Source organism: Alexandromys fortis, unplaced genomic scaffold (genome assembly GCF_014885135.2).
Source record: "Alexandromys fortis isolate MF-2015 unplaced genomic scaffold, M_Fortis_MF-2015_v1.1 scaffold_77, whole genome shotgun sequence".
Classification (NCBI taxonomy): domain Eukaryota; kingdom Metazoa; phylum Chordata; class Mammalia; order Rodentia; family Cricetidae; genus Alexandromys; species Alexandromys fortis.
The window spans coordinates 6,782,864-6,798,878 of record NW_026067967.1 but is presented as its reverse complement, the minus strand read 5'-3'; the positions used below and the strand labels follow the sequence as shown (position 1 = coordinate 6,798,878).

The 16,015-nt window shown below is 53.8% G+C and overlaps 1 protein-coding gene across 2 annotated transcripts in view; it reads left to right on the top strand.

Annotated features, from left to right (window-relative positions):
* Positions 1-1,325: 1,325 nt before the first annotated feature.
* Capn5 (calpain 5) overlaps positions 1,326-16,015 on the top strand; it is a 55,166-nt gene continuing 40,476 nt past the window's right edge. Inside the window, exon 1 of one of the 2 annotated variants that reach the window (XM_050154522.1) lies at positions 1,326-1,501. The gene's annotated coding sequence lies outside the window, so the exon portion shown is untranslated. Of the gene's footprint in view, positions 1,502-8,611; positions 8,759-16,015 lie in introns of those variants that run through there. The other variant, XM_050154524.1, reaches the window with a different exon arrangement.

The following is a 16,015-nucleotide window of genomic DNA, read 5'->3' as shown; positions in this document are numbered from 1 at the left end:
GAGAGAGAGAGAGAGAGAGAGAGAGAGAGATATCCAGCACAAGAAAGAATCAGCATGGCTCTGGAGGTCTGGATCCCAATTCTGCTGTTTACTAATTTTGTGACCTGGGGCACCTCCCTGGGGTTTAGTCTGTCACTGGCTAAGTGGGGCTAATAACTGTGAGAATTTAATGGGAAAACACCTACCCTTCAGGCTCTTTAATGGCACCATTAGATGACTAAGCTTATAAAAACCAATTGGCAGGGGTCCTGGGGCCAACACATGGGCAAAGAGGCATCATCCACCCCTCAGAAACCTTGTTGGGCGGCTGGACTCTTCCTGGCATATCTTGATCTCCTGCTCCCCAGAGATCAGAGCCACCTGTCCCTCCATCAGGCTGTGGAGGGACTGTCTCTCTAGGTTTCTTGTCTCACCTCTCAGGAAAGTGGAAGCTGCCAGAGGTGGGCTCTGAGACAGGCCTCCCCTTCTAAGACACACTCTAAGGGGTCTGGGACGCTAATCAGACACCTTACAGAGTATGCTTTACAAAATGAGGAGGCTGAGCAAGATGACAGTAACCCAGGGACCACCAGAAGGACTCCCCTCCCATCAAGCCAGTCAACCTCCATGGCTGCCGGGAGGGTGCTGCTATGCAGGTTCTCTTGCCCAAGGCCACACAGCTAAGGAGACAAGACAGAGCCCATGAACGTGACAGCGCAGTGTGAATGGACATTACAGGTCCCACTTTAGAGTAAGAAACCCAGGCTCCGTGTGTTCCATGCAGAAGGCCATGCAGAAAGAGCCCAAAACCTGGGCCCTGCTGCTTCACGTTACATCCAGCACAGATAAGCGCCGGGGACAGGATGGGGCCAACTTTCCTTAACTGGCTGGGACCCTCTGGGCACCCCACCAGGACCTATATTCCTCTTCTTCAGTCAAAATCTAGGAATGGGTGTGGAGATACAGATGGAAAGGGAGGGGTGTTCGTCTCATGGGTCCGCCCATTCCCAGCTGTCCTGCCTAGGCCCTGATGTAGTCTGTATGAATTGTATACCCCAAGTCAGTCACCATCTTCTGCCAGCACTTGGTAGGGCATGCAGATCCGCCAGGGCCAATGCCACACTGGGCAGCCAGCGCCCCGTGATGCTCTCCTACCGCGGACAGCACTGGGGTGGGAAGGAGGGAGTGCTGGGGCCAGGGCCACCCTCTCACTTCCTAGCCTCTGGAGACGCGGCCTCACCGGTTCGCATGCGCATTCAGCTGCTCGTCTTGGCTCCCCCATCCCGCCCCGGGACCACGCCTCTGCCTCCAATGGGCGGAGGCTTAGAAGCTGGGCGGGACAGAACGAAGCCCCGAGGTCCAAGCTCTAGCGCCCAAGCTCCAGCCCCAGCCCGCCCGCCTCCGGGACAGCAGCTCCCCGCCTAGTCCCAGGCTGCAGCGCGGGCTGGTCCAGCCTCCTCTCCGGTGCCCGTGCTGTGACCTGCATCCCGGGAGTCCGGCTCCAGCTGCGGCGACGCGGCAGGTAGGAGGCGCTGCGCGGAGGGAGGCGTGTGCGAGCGCGTGTGTTAGTGTGCTTGGATGTGTGTGGTGTGTGTGTGTGTGTGCAGGTGCAGCGAGGGCCCTCGGAATAGGAGCTGCTCATCCCGAGGATTCAGGGCTGGGAGGTGAGCGCTGGCCTGCAGGCCTAGGAGGCGGAGCACCCCTACACACACACACCTCCCCACCCCGAAGATCCGCCCGAACTCAGCCCCACCTCCACCCGCAGCAGCCCTGGGTGAGGGGCATCCCTTGCCTCCACTTGGGTATTCCGTTGCTGTGCTTCTAGTGCAGAGGCGCTGGTGTGTGCTTAGCATCGGGCTCGACTCTTTCTAATCTTCCTTACAAGTCCTCTTTCCTGTCCCCACCTCTGTCCCCCTCACCCCAGTCACCTTCCAACCTTTCTAAGTGCCTCCATCCTACAGCTTGGAGAAGGGCATGAGGCCAAAGACCCCGTGCGCCCCTTCTTGGTCATGGTCCGCAGGTTGAATGGGATCCGTCTCCTTGACTTTAGGGCTAGGTGTGTGGTACTGGGAGCAGGACGGGTCTGGCCGAGACTGGCTCCCCACCCCCACCCCTCAGGATTAGGGGTGTAGGAAAGGCCTCCTTCCTAGGGAGCTCAGAGGTGGAGTATATATCAGTATAGACTGTTAACAGGTGCTGCACGTCCAGCTCTGCTCTTAGCCTGCCCTGTGATAAGATTCAACTCCAGACTTCACACAGATGAGCCCCAGCCGCGGTAGGGAAGCCAGCCCCCCTCCAAACCTTAGAGTCTAAGGTGACCCAGCCAGAACTGGCACCCAGGTCCCTAAGGCACAAGCTATGATCTCCTCTCTGTGCCAGAGGGTGGAGCAATCAGCCAGTGCTGAGGGCAGCTAAGTGTTCAGGGAGCCGGGGAGACCTTCCTGGGACGCTCTGCCTTGGCAAGGGAGGGGGGATTGAGACCTCCCATGATTCCTTCTGGTTCTCGCTACAGGCTTAGTGTCCAGGGTAGAGTTGAAAAAGACCAGGCGTGGGGTATGGTAGGCCCAGCGGTTGCTGCCACTGCCCCAGGCTGGGACAGAGCTGAAGCCTGGGTGGAGTCAGCCCTGAGAGGCTTCTCTTCCCATTGAGAGGCTGGTGGGCCAGCAGATAACCCTAACTTGAGTCCTGAGAATAAAGCAGAGTCAATACCAGGCCGGGCCATCCTTGCCTGGGAACTAACAGGTTCATCCACACAGGGGCTGGGGAAAGTTCAGCAAGGTGAGGAAAGAGTCTTATAATCGAAACCGTGAAACAGACCATGAGCAAAGCACACAGAGATGAGAGGCTGCATGCCGGTCTGGAAGGGGGGTGTGTCTGACAAGGGCCTGCTCTGCTACTCTGGGGGAGAGGCTGCTGGGGAGGTTCCAGAAGGGAGGGGCCCCACTTCCTCTCTCCTCAGCACCTCACCCGGGTGTGAGAGGAGAGGAGGGTATCTGTTTGGAGCAGGAGTGGGAGGTCCAGGGGGACCCTTACAGACCCCACTGCTGTGTAGAAGCAGGTGGCTGCCTCTGGAATGTGGCCCCGTGAGGTGGGGCTTGGGCGCTGCTGGCGGGAAACCTGTGGCTTTCGGTGGCACATCCTTGGGTGTTTCGGAGGCCTCTGTCGTGTTCACCCACGTTCCCCTATAGCTCTTGGGATGACACCGAGATCCCATCCAGCAAAAGGAGGTCTTTCTTGGCGCCCCAGACAGTGCTAGCGGACTACCCTCCACCACCCTCTTGCCTGAAGGACCTGTCTTCTTTGTCCTCGAGACTGGCTCCTTGTCTTCCTGCTTGCCCATGCCCTTAAAGCAGAGAGCTGTCTTTGCCTGTGGCTCAGTTTCCCCTCGTGAGGCTAAACGCTGCCTTGTCACAGAGACTTAGGGATGCTGCTGCTGACGTTAGCTCTGGTCACTCTGCACTTTACTATGAGGTGTTCAGTAGCCAGTCGGCAGCCATTGTCAGTGAGGAAACAAAGAGGTGGACAGCAGTGGGTTTTTTTCCACTCTTGACTTTAGCGAATGAGAGGACCTGCTGATCACCGTAAGGCCCCTGCTTACTGTTCTCTGTCAGACTGGCCGAGTCCTCTGGCCTCTCCACATCCCCCTTATCCCCGGGGAGAAGCAGGGGTAGAGCAGCTGAGGGGCACCCTACATATGTCTTGCAAAGACTCATGGGTGTGAACCGTGGTTGTCTCCAGTTACAGACAGCGGGCCTGTCACTCCTCCAGTAGCCCTGTAGGTTGGGCGGCCACCAGCAGGCTATCTGCAGCTAGTCCTGTCCATTGAGCCTTATCTCTCAGTGCCTGTGGGGCCCCTTCCAACTACCCAGGTCCTCCAGAGAGCCTCTCTGCCCTGTCGTTTCTTGCTTTCTTACAGTTCCCTAAGGTCCCCAGGCTTGGCCTTCAAGGCCCCCACCTCTGTAGCGTGGTCTCTGGGTTGCCTCAGAGCTGGCTGAACTGCTAGCTTCCGTTCAGCCTTAGACCCTGTCTTTCCTTGCTCACTAAAGGCAAAATGGGCCGCACGCCTTTGGGGTACCAACCTGAACTTCACGAAGCCCATATTTGAACTCAGGTGTGAGTCTGGAGAACGTTTTCTGCCCAGTAAGGGTTGAGTTATCATGACCTGCTGTCATTTGCTGGGACCATTGTCCTTGGGACCCCAGGCTTCCCAGAGTTGGTTCTGAGAGTAGGGTGACCACAGACTCTGTGGTCCTGTGTCTCTGTGGAGCACGTGGTCAGGTACAGAAGGTGCCAGTGGCCAGAAGAGACCAGGCCTATTCATGGGCACCGGGTTAACCATCGCTGTCAGGCATACACAGGTGTGGTCAGGCTTACGCAGGTGTGGGAGAGTCTGCTCATGTCCGCTCTCGTACCCTCTGACCCCTGCTGGGCGACCTGCCAGTCAGCCTGAGGTAGGGACTCCATGACTTCTCACTAGTAACGGTAACAGGGAACTTCATGGTACGTTGCGGGGCAGTTGGAGCTGTAATGTCGCCCTCCTCGGAGCAGGAGGGAACACTTGGGCTCCATCACTCACTCACCCTGTCCGCTGGGCCTCAAGAAATGTTCTTCCTCATCTTCACTGAACCCCAAATGCCAGAAAGTCAGTGGCTTAAAACAGTGTGGATTTATTTCCACTGTCCTCGGATGTCAGAGGTGAGCCGTGTGGGACGAACACCCAGCCTAGAGCCTTCTTATGTGTGTGTGTGTGGGGGGGGGGCTCCAGGGGAGAGTCTGGGCCTTGCCTCCTCCAGCTGCTGGCATTCCTTGTGACTGAGTCACCCCAGTTTCTGCTCCTCTCTGTTTTCATTTTCCTCTTCTGCCCTCGAACCTCCCCCGGGCCTCCCTATCCTCCTGCTTTTATTTAAGTTTTATGTTGTTTATCTCTGTGTGCCCATGAGGTTTGTGTCTGTCTGTACACATGCCGTGGCTGGTGAGTGGCGGTCAGAGGGACAGTGAGTGTGGTTGTTATACACCATCTGTCTTTTCGTGTGCAGCGGGGATGAGCTCTCGAAATTGGAAGTGGGCAGCGAGTGCCTTTACCTGGTGAATGGCTCATTGGCTGCCCCTTCCCTGTTTTTTTGAGCCAAAGTTTCCTGTAGGTCAGAATAACCTAGACCTTGAACTCCTCATCCTCACGCCTCTGCCTCCAGAGTGTTAGGGACACCAGCGTGTGCTGCCACATGTGGCTTCATTCGTTCATTCATTCATTCATTCATTCATTGTGGGCAGCGGTGAGGAGGACCCCAGAGCCTTGTACATACTCGGCAGGCACTCTGCCACTGAGCCACATGCCCATCCCTGCGTCTCTCTTATAAGGACACTTGTTTGCTATTACCATTAGGACGCATCCAGGATGCTCTCCCTATCTTTCTGCAAACCTTTCGTGCTACATGAGGCCCACAGGGTTTAAGGATTCCCATATGGATAGCTTGGGAGCCATTATCAGCCCAGGGAAGAAACTGATTGTTTTGTCTTTGCAGAACCCCCCCCCCACCATCCCCACACCCAGCTCTCTGGTACCTACAAAAGTTGGTTCCCCTAGTCAAGGTCCTGGATATCTCACGAGATCACCCTCAGTGACTGAGTGTGTCCTCTGCCTGCTTCCTTCCTTCCAGGCAGGCCCGGGGCTACTTTGTCTCTGGCCCCGGTGCCCAGCCTGAGTCCCTGGAAGCCAGGACTTCGTGACATTAGGAGAGAGGTCTGTGTCCCCAGGTCCCTGCGGTCACCCCAGTGACTGGATCCCATTCTCTAGGATGTGCTATGGTTTTAGCTCACGTGAGATGTGCATTGCAGGTCACTGGACCCTCATGGGCACCTTTTAAGAGACAAGAGAGGTGGGCGTGGTGGCTTTAACTCTAGCCCTTGGGGTGGGCAGTGAGGTCTGGGAAGTGGAGGGCAGAGGCAGCCCCATCTCTGTGCTCTATATAATCAGTTTCGTACTAGGCTATGTAGTTCAGACTACGTAGCGAGACTCTGGAAAATAAATAAATAAGAAAATAAAGACGGAGGCCGGTGAGAATACTGCCAGGTGGGAATAGGTCTGAGGGTGAAGGGTCGGATTGGGCTTTGGTTCCCAGAGGTGAACTGCTTGGCCCTTCCTGGCCCCGGGGCGTTTCAGGCCCAGCTTGCTATCCGGAGGCTCAGTTTGTCTCCACCTGGGCATGGAGAGGGGGCTCTGGCATCCGAGGCTGCTATGGGCAAGAACTCCACTCAGTTCAGGGCTGTGCTCAGGGCCTGGACATGTCACTAACATGTTACCCAGTCTGCCATCCTAGGAGGCAGTGTCTCCCAGGAAGGAGCCCAGAGCACTGTGTCCTGTGGGCCATGACCGGCTTTCCGTCCCCACAGCCAGCACCATGCCCTGACAGTCGCTTCTCTCCGGTGGTGCGGCCGAGTCTCCTGGCCTGAGTCTTGTGTGTGCCTCCTCGTCTCTTCTGCCCCCTTGTAAGTCCTGAGCCTGGCTCTCAGGGTTTTCTTGTTGCTACTTCCTTCTTCCCTTTCCCCTACACCCTGTCCTCCAGCCTGACCTAACTGGTTTCTCCATCCTCCTCCTCCTTTGCCCTCCCACCTCTCTGAAGCCCTCCTCCTTCCCAGAGCAGGCTCGTTGGCACTCCTGAGGTCCCCCCTCCCCGCTCCACCATCTGACCTCTGGAGCACAACTTTTTCTGACTCTCGCTTCCCCCTTGGCCAGACACTGAGCAGGTGTGGGGTGGGACCCTGGGGAAGAGGTGATGGGCAGAACCCAGCTCTGACATAGGACAGGCTCCTGCCTCTGCCCTCTGGGCAGGGGAAACAGTTCAGTCTGTTTCTAAAGTGGAACTTGAGTTGAGAAAGGGTACCTCAGTTTCCCCGTCTGACAAATAGGTATCATTACTTGTTGGGTTTTAGGCCCTCAGTTTTATAAGTAGGTGGCATTAGTGTGATAGCCCTGCCCATGCAAAAAACAGGGGTGGGGGAGCAGGGGAGATGACTGTCCTGGTGACAGATCTATCAGGTTGGAAATCAAAGCAGTCTCTACCCCACCATCCATGGTAAGAACCTGTAATCCAGAGAGGGCAGAAGCTTGCCTGGGGTCGCATGACGAGATCAAGCCTCCTTTTATTAGATCGTCTCTCCTGTCGGGGAGTGAGTGGCACCTGTGTCCTGGGCCTGAGCATCCCGTCCCCGCCCACCTTGGTAGGATACACTCGGCTGCTGGAATGCAGGCTGCATCTGCCGCACCCCTGTCCCATTCCCGTCTCAGTGTCAACTCTACAGCATGTGGGTGCTGGGCTGTGAAGGTGTGGAAGGACCTCCTGCTCTTTGCTGCCCAGGCTGAGGGCTTTCCTGCGAAAGTGAGTCTTTGAGAACTCAAGCTGTGGCAAGTTAGTCGCCAAGGCAGAGCCTTGCAGGAATCCTCTTCGGGTTCTTGGCCACATTTTCAGCTTCTTCCTGTCACTGCCATCGGCCCACAGGAACCCAGGGACTGAAGGACTCTTCCCCCAACCCCACCCCTCCCAGCAGCCTTCTGGTTCCAGAGGCCTTCCAGCTCCTGGGTGTTTATGCCACCTTCAGCAGGACCTAAGTCCCAAATGAGGAACAGCTGTGGGGTCAGGCCTATGACTCAGGCCACACAGACAGAGCCAAGAGAGAACTGGTTTCTCGTTCTGCATGTATGTGGAGGTGTCCAAGTTCCCCGACCTCCATCCCTTAGGGCCAGCTCAGCCTCTGTGATCCATGCGCCTGGCTCTGCCTTGTGTGGCCTTGGTGGCAGGGGAACAGGGATACCTCCTGGCTATTAGTGCGCCAGAAGCTCACTGTGGAGGGGGGATTGGACTCCAACAGAAACGATAAGGGGAAGGGAAGGAGAAAGACAGGATTTCCCAGTGTGGGTGCCAGCCTGCCTGGCGTTGGCCGGGTGACTCATTTGGGCCTGGCCGCTTCAGCTGCACAGCCAGAAGCCTCTCCAGCCAGAAGCTGGGAGCCTGGAACCCTGGGTGGCCTGAGCCCAGCTTTCCCCATCCATCTGCCTTCCTTCGTCTGGAGAGAGAGAGAGAGAGAGAGAGAGAGAGAGAGAGAGAGAGAGAGAGAGAGAGAGAGAGAGAGAGAGAGCGAGCCTGGGCTACAGCTTTGGAGGGACATAGAATATAATTAAAGCCTCCGCTCACGCTGCTAGGGATGGAATCCTCACACATGCTAGTCCCACGCTCTAACATGGAGACACATACCACCATGCTTCATCCGAAAGAGTAACCAGCATTCTTCCTACCCTGCAACCTTCCCTGCTCCTGGGAGCACTGACCACAGTGTGTGCTAGTGCCCGCCCCCACCCCGCGTGTGCCCAGAGCACCGGTCACAGCCTTTCTGCCACTCTGGGCTCCTCTTCACCTGTACTGCCTGGAGGGTTAGCAGTTCTGAGTATCCCCGACTGGAGAGCAAAAATAGTGCCATAGTTTGGGTCTGGACTGTACCCCCGACCCCCAGCGAGGTGCTGTTGACCACTGAGAAGCCCTGTGGGCCCCTATTTCTTCCTTCTGCTTTCACTCCCAGCCGCTATGGGTTGTGAGGTTCCGACTCACCTCGAGGTCCCCAGCGTTGCCTCCAGCCCTACGCTGGAGGCCGGAATGTTATGGGTTCGCCCATCGCTTGCTGGAACGAACCACAAGCTGAGTCACGTCACCCTTGTCTCTCTGGGAGTCGGTTATCTCTGGTGTTTATCACAGTCACAGAAAGCTGATTGGCACAGTCGTCATTAGAGGTGAGTTACAGCTGCTTTTAAAAAATTCATTAATATTGTTTTGTTATTATTAGTGTGTGGGAGTGGGGGGGGTCATGTCCCAGCAGGCATGTGGAGGCCAGAGGACTACTGTGAAGTCAGTTCTCCCTCCCTCCCTCCCTCCCTCCCTCCCTCCCTCCCTCCCTCCCTTCCTTCCTCCCTCCCTCCCTCTCTTCCTTTATGTGGGTTCTGGCTGTTGAACTGAGGCTGTCAGACTGTACAGCAAGGCTCTTCACCCTGAGCTATCTCACTGGCCCATGTTTGGGCTTTTTCAGACAAGACCTTATGTAGCCCAGGCTAGTCTTAAATTTCCTACGTAGCAGAGTCTGTCCTTAAATTCTGATCCTCCTGCCTCTAATTTCCTAGTGTTGAGATTGCAGGCTACACAGCACCGTGCCCACTTCTCACACCCCTGGGAGCCACACTAAGTGGGCACCGTGCCAACAGAGCAGCACCCCTCTCCCTAGTCCACACTTCCATTCGTCTGCTGCTGACATTCAGGTTGTTCCCACATCTGTGGTGAATTCAGCTGTAGTGACCATGGCCTGCGGCCATCTCTTCAGCATGCTGACTTCATTTCCTCAGGATACGGACCCAGGAGTGGTATTGCTGACCGAGGCTAGTTCTATTTTAGATTGTTTTGTGAGTGTGACAGGGTTTTAGTATATAGCCAAGGCTTGCCTAGAACCCACGGTCTTCCTGCCTTGACCTCCCCATGCTAGGATAGCTGAAGTTTGCCCAGAACCCATGGTCTTCCTGCCTTGACCGCCCCATGCTAGGACTGTAGATGCATGCGTGTTTGCTGCTGTCTGCAGAGGCTGCACATGTCACCCGCTTTGTCTCATTTCTTGAGGACTCCCCCAGGTGTGAGAGAGCACGTCTTTTTGTTTTGATTTTCTATTTCCTCGTGGCTACTGATGCTGAACCGCTGTTCGCCTCCCCAATGGCTGTTCATGTTTCTTTTTCTGAGAAACACCTCTTTGGGTCGTTTGCCTGTTTTCCAGCCGAGCTTCTGCTCTGTGGCCACAGGGCTGCCCGAGTTCCTTATTGTGTTAGAGAATTAGTCTCTTATCTGAAGTGGGCTTTGGTTCTGTGGGCGCTCTGTGCTCCGTGGACCACTTCCTGCTTGTGGAAGCTTTTTAGTTTGATGTCAGGCTGTTTGTCTACATTTGCCTTCGTTTCCTGTACTTATGGGTTCGTAGCTGAAAAGTAGGTGCCCAGGCTAAAGTCGTGGGTTTCCCATTGCCTCTGACAGTTTGACAGTTTCTGGTATTTGTGTTTGAGCTGGGTTTTGCGTATGTGAAGTTAGGGTGTAATTAATTCTGTTGCATATGGGTTTCCCCTGTTCTCACCCCCTTGACTGGAGTCTAGACCCTTTTCCCAGGGGTGATGTGGAACCTTTGCTGAAAGTCAACTGTAAACATGTATATAATTGTCTCATGCCCCAGTGCCATGCTGTTTGGTCATGTGTGTATGTGTGTGTTTGCATATAATCCAACACAAGCTGGAGTCAGTGCCTCTGTAAGATCTGACTATAGGGCACTTTCTTAGTGATTGATATGGGAGGGTCCAGTCCACTGTGGGTGGGGCCGTCCCTGGGCTGATGGTCCTGGGTTCTATAAGAAAGCAGGCCGAGGAAGCCATGACGAGCAAGCCAGTTAGCAGCACTCCACCACGGCCTCTGTAACAGTTCCTGCCTCCAGGTTTCCTGCAGTCTTTGAGTTCCTATCCTGACTTCAGTGATGAACAGCAATGTGGGAGCATAAGCCAAATAAACCCTTTCCTCCCCAACTTGGTTTTGGTCATGGTGTTTTGTCATAGCAATGGAAACTCTAACTAAGACAACACACACACACACATACACACATTTGGACTGGATCTCATGTAGCTAAGGCTAGCCCTAAACTCCTAGTCCTGCTGCCTCTATCTCCTTTGTGCTGGGATCACAGGAATGCACCTCGCACCACCTTAATTCCAGGAGTGGGGGATATTTGTTTATGTATTTATTCATTTATTGTGATACAATCCTGTGAAGCACATTTGCTTCATTTTCTGGGTAGGCAAGGGTGACCTTTAATTCCTGATCCTCCCCTCTCTGTCCTGAGAGCTGGGATTATAGGCATGGACCAACACACTGGGTTTATGTGGTACTAAGGGGGGGGGGTCCCAGGGTGTTGAACAGGCTAGACCAGCACTGTACCCACTAAACTGTGTTCCTGGCCCCTGTAGTATTTTTTTTCTACCAACAATTTGACATCTCTAACTTTGTCTTTTTTGCTCAAAATTGCTTAAGCTATTCAAGGATCTTTTGTGGTTCCCTATGAGTTTTAAGGTTTCTCTTTCTGTGAGGAGCGTCTTCAGAATTATGCTGAATGGGATTGTAGGACAGTATCTGCTTTGACATTATTTCTTTCAGTGCTTAGCGTGGAGTATCTTGCCATTTATTTGTGTCTTCCTTCATCTTTCTCGATGTTTTACAGTTTTGTGTGAAGGGTTTTCACCTCCCTGTTCACATTTATCCTTTTTGTTTTGGTTTGGTTTTTTTGGTTTTTCGAGACAGGGTTTCTCCGTAGCTTTTGGTTCCTGTCCTGGAGCTAGCTCTTGTGGACCAGGCTGGCCTCTGCCTCTTGAGTGCTGGGATTAAAGGCGTGTGCCACCACTGCCTGGCTTCACATTTATTCCTAAGTATTTTACTTTGTTTCTTTCTGTAGCTGCTGTGGATGGGATGGGATTCTCTCAGTTTCATTTTTGGGTAGTTTGTTGTTAGCACAGAAACACAGCTGAGTTCTACCGTTACACACCTCTTTTATGTTCCTTATTTTATTATTTAGTTTTGAACATTACTGTTGATCTGATTTGTTGGGGATTTATCACTAAAGGATGCTGAGTGTTCTCAAATATTTTCTTTACTTCTGACAAGAGGATTGTGCGGTGTGTCCCCTATGCTCCTGACTCCAGGTTTTTCTTTTTCTTTCCTTTCCTTTTATTTTCTTTTCAAGACAAAGTTTCTTTGTGTAGCCCTGGCCCATCTGGAACTCTCTCTTGTAGACCAGGCTGGGCTCAAATTCACAGAGTAATGCCTGCCTCTCCCTCCCAAGTTCTGGGATTAAAGGCGTGTACCCCCACTGCCCAGCAGAACTCCAGGTTTTCTGTATTTGTGTTCCTTAGGAACCTCTGGTCTGTGACTTTTTCTTTTTTATGTATGTGTATGTCTACGGGTGTGAGCACCCTAGTGCAATGCATGAAGTGACCAGAAGAGGGCATCAGATTCCTGGAACTGAAGTCCAGGAACTTAAGGTGATGTGAACCCTCATGTGGGTGCTGGGAACAGAACTCAGGAGCTTGAGAGAGTGGAAGGTGCCCTTGGCCTCTGCACTTCCTCCCCAGCTCCCCTGGTAACTTTCCATTCTGACTTTGGTATCAGGGTGATCTGGCTCTGCTTTTTAAATTGACTTAATGAAGTCATGTAGTAAACCCTGTTGTTTAATGCTATGCCCGTGAACTCTATTTGTGTATAACCAGGAGTTCGTTTTCTATTATTCTAACAGACAACAACAAAACCCTCTCACACTGTTGATGGTCCTTGAGTAGTTTCTAATATTCCACATACCAGATTTTACTGGGGTTTGACATGTCTGGGATTCCTGCACTTGGGCAGTAGGAGGAAGAGGGTCAGGAGTTGAAGGCCTTAAAGAAAAAGCTTTCAACAGAAATCTGCACAAACATTCTTGTGTTTCTGTGGGACATCCTCCATGTCTCAGTATAGTGAACTAACTAGATGATGGAATATGTGTTGCTCGCACTCAGGGGGACAAAGCAGCTCTGCAGAGTCACTGTGTGGTCGTCCACAGCTGCAGGGTGTCAGAGCTCCTCTTGTGCTTTCCTTGTTTGGTTTCTGACGGTGGAACCCAGGGCTTCACTTGTGCTAGTCCGTCACTGTGCTGCTGAGCCTCGCACCCAGCCTGTGCTTGGGTCGTGTGTGAGCTGTCGGGTCATGTGTGAACTATCGGGTCACGTGTGAGCTGTCGGGTGGCGTGTGAGCTGTCGGGTCATGTGTGAGCTGTCGGGTCACGTGTGAGCTGTTGGGTCGTGTGTAAGCTGTCGGGTCATGTGTGAGTTATCTGGTCATGTGTGAGTTTTCAGGTCGTGTGTGAGCTATCTGGTTGTGTGTGAGTTATCGGGTTGTATGTGAGCTATCAGGTCATGTGTGAGCTACCATGTTGTGGTGTGTCCTTGTTCTAGCCCTGCTGGTAGGATGGGATGGTGTCTTGCTATGATTTAAGTTTGCACCTCCTTGCTGATGGGTGAAGTCCAGCACTTTTCCTTCTCTTTTCTGGGTGTTTGGAGTGACTCTTTCTTTTATAGTGTGCTGTTTTTGTTTGTTTGGGGTTTTTTTTGTTACTGCTGATTTTAGTTTTATTGTTATTTTATTTTATGTGTATGGGTGTTTTGTCTGCGTGTATGTTTGTGTACCACACACACACACACACACACACACACACGTGCCTACTTCCTTTGGAGGCTAGAAGGAGGAATTAGATCCCCCAGAACCGGAGTTACAGATGGTTGTGAGCCACCTGGTGGGTGCTGGGAACCCAATCTGGGTCTTGTGCAAGAGCACCAAGGGCTCTTAACCGCTGAGCCAATTCTCTGGCTACAGGTGTTGCTGGTTGCGGGCAGCCCCGTGGCTGGAGTTACCCTGGCGTTTTCTGGGGATTGGTTCTGTGTGTAGTGTGAGGTAGGGTCAAGATCCTCTTCCCCCCATGTGGAGAGCAAGTGGAACCATTCATCGGAACAATGGTTCTTCCCTGTGTGCTCCAAGTCATAAAGCAGGTGCCCTTACACCCATGGACTGAGTAGACACTTCTGTTCCATTCCACCGATCTGTTTGTCTACCCTGGCAGTGTCTCGGTGACCAGGACTTTAGGGTTGGCTGCCTGACCTGGGTGTGGCTCCCCTAACTGGGCCTCTGTTGATGGCCTTGGTTGTTCTTGGCCTTTTGTGTGCTGTTGGGCTTAGCCTCAGCTTGTTCTCTGATTGTCCTGGCTCTGTTATTTCTCCTTCCAGAGGCTCCCACTCCTGACAAAGACCCTGTAGGCTGTGTGGCCTCTGCCGGCCTCCAGCCTAGTCCATCCCTGGGGCCCTATAGTCTGGGCTTAGTCACAGTGGCTGAAGGGCAGGGCCACAGTCAACTCAGCCTGGCCAGTGGGGTGTGGGCCCTCGCTGGCACACAGCCATCAGGAAGGTCAGGAGGCAAGCGGATGCTTGGTCCAGCAGGCAGAGGTGGGTGGTTCCAGCTAACTGCATGTATGTTTGGGTATGACGGGCATGCCTGGTGCCCATGGAGGCAACAAGAGGAGTCTGAATCCCCTGTTAACAGTCATGAGCTGCCATGTGGGCGCTGGAAACCGAAACTCCATCCTCTACAAGAGCAGTCAGTGCTCTTAACCACTGAGCCACCTCTGCGACCCCGGTCCTGCCTCTCCCGAGCTTGCTCTTTGTAGCTGGGATGGAGTTCCTGCCACCCTCAACGTTTGTTGGGATGGCTCTGTGGTTACTGTGCGAAGTGGAGATGCAGAGGTACTTTGTAAGCCCTATGCTCAGAGCCCTGTGCTCAGAGGAAGAACTGGGAAAATGAGCCAGGAGTATCCAAACGGATACAATGTAACTGGTGCTGGGCTCCTGGGGGCTCCCAATGGCCAAGGCAGGGGCTGGATTGTATAGGAGAAGGGATAACCTTGGCCCACAGCTTGAAGACCTGCGAGAAAGGCCTGACACCAGAATGTTGGGCTCCAGAGTAGAGGATGCAAGGGTGAGATTGTCAGGGAAAGGGACGTGGGTGGACATCAGACGGCTGGGAATCCCAGCCTGGCCTTAACGTGACACAGGGTCTTGTCAGCTCAGACACAGCCAGAAGTGGTCACGCCTGGAGCACAGCCCTGGAGAGAGAGGCTGGCGGGTCAGTCTGCGTCTTCCTGTTTATGCTTTGCTTTCCGAGATGGTGCCTGGAGATGGGAGAGGCTACGGTCTGTGACCCCTTGAGACTCTGACCCCATGGGGGTACTATGTGGCAGCAACCTTTTGATTGGCGTGCAGGGGCTGAAGGGTTAGAGGCCAGGTCCCCGGAGCAACTCCAGACGTAGGCCAGGGTCAGCCTGCCTGTCAGGGATGAGGGGAATGACTGGGGTATGCACGGTCGAGCCTCTGGTGGCCTGCTCCTGTCCATCCATGCCCTCCTTCCTGCCCACCCAACTCCTCCTCACCCAGTTTCTTCTGGCTACCCCATCTTTTCTTCCTGAGAGAGCAGATCCTCCCTGTAGTGTTGAGCCCTCTGTGGCCTGGCAAGTGGCCAGAAGTTTCATTTGCCGTCCTGGCTGTGTGATCTCAGCCTGCTTGCTCCCACTCTCCCGGCCCTCTGGGCTCCGAAATACTGGAATCCAAGAGCTGATTTCTCGGCTCCCTGATCTAATTCTTGTGACTTAAATTGCTTCCTGAGCCCCGGCTGCTGAAGCCTGCAGGGCTGATGAACCTGCTTCGTGCCTAAGGGCCCTGAGGTTTTCCAGTCTCTCCTCTCTCTTTTCCCAGGCCTCCAGGGCGGAGGGAGGCCTAGGGTCAGAGGAGATTGACCTCCCTGGGTGGAGGAGAGGCCAGGGAAATTAAATGGTTGGCTTGAGGCTACCCTGCAACCCTGGATGGATGAGTGGCTGCAAAGGAAGAACCGGTCATCTTTTCCCTCCCATCTCTTCCCCTCCCTGGAGAATCCTCTACCTTCCCTTCCTTTGGGCCGCAGCTCAGTTGGGAATTGTATGGGGAGCCATTGCCTAGTACTCTCTCCTGAGGCCAAGGTGTCCACCTCAACCTGAGGACCTGGGTTCCAATCCATTGTCTCCATGGGGACATGAATAAGGTCCCTTACCTCACAGGGCCTCAGCCCTCATTCTGAAAACGGCGGCAGTGTGCCAGCCATTGCTCTCAACACTGGACACAGCAAGCCTATCACTTAGTGGCTTGCCCATGGTGGGTTACAGAGAACAGGAACCTCGTTTCTACCTTGGCGATGAAGGATAGGGGCTCAGAGAGGCTGAACAACTTTTCCACCGTTATTACCCAACAGATGAGTAGTTTGGCCAGGATCAGCGCCTATGTCCGTCCTGCTAGCAAACTTTGCTCAGAAACCATCCTATGAATTCTGCCTCAGTTTCCCTCACGGTCAGCCTGAACCTCAGTGAAGACCACAGT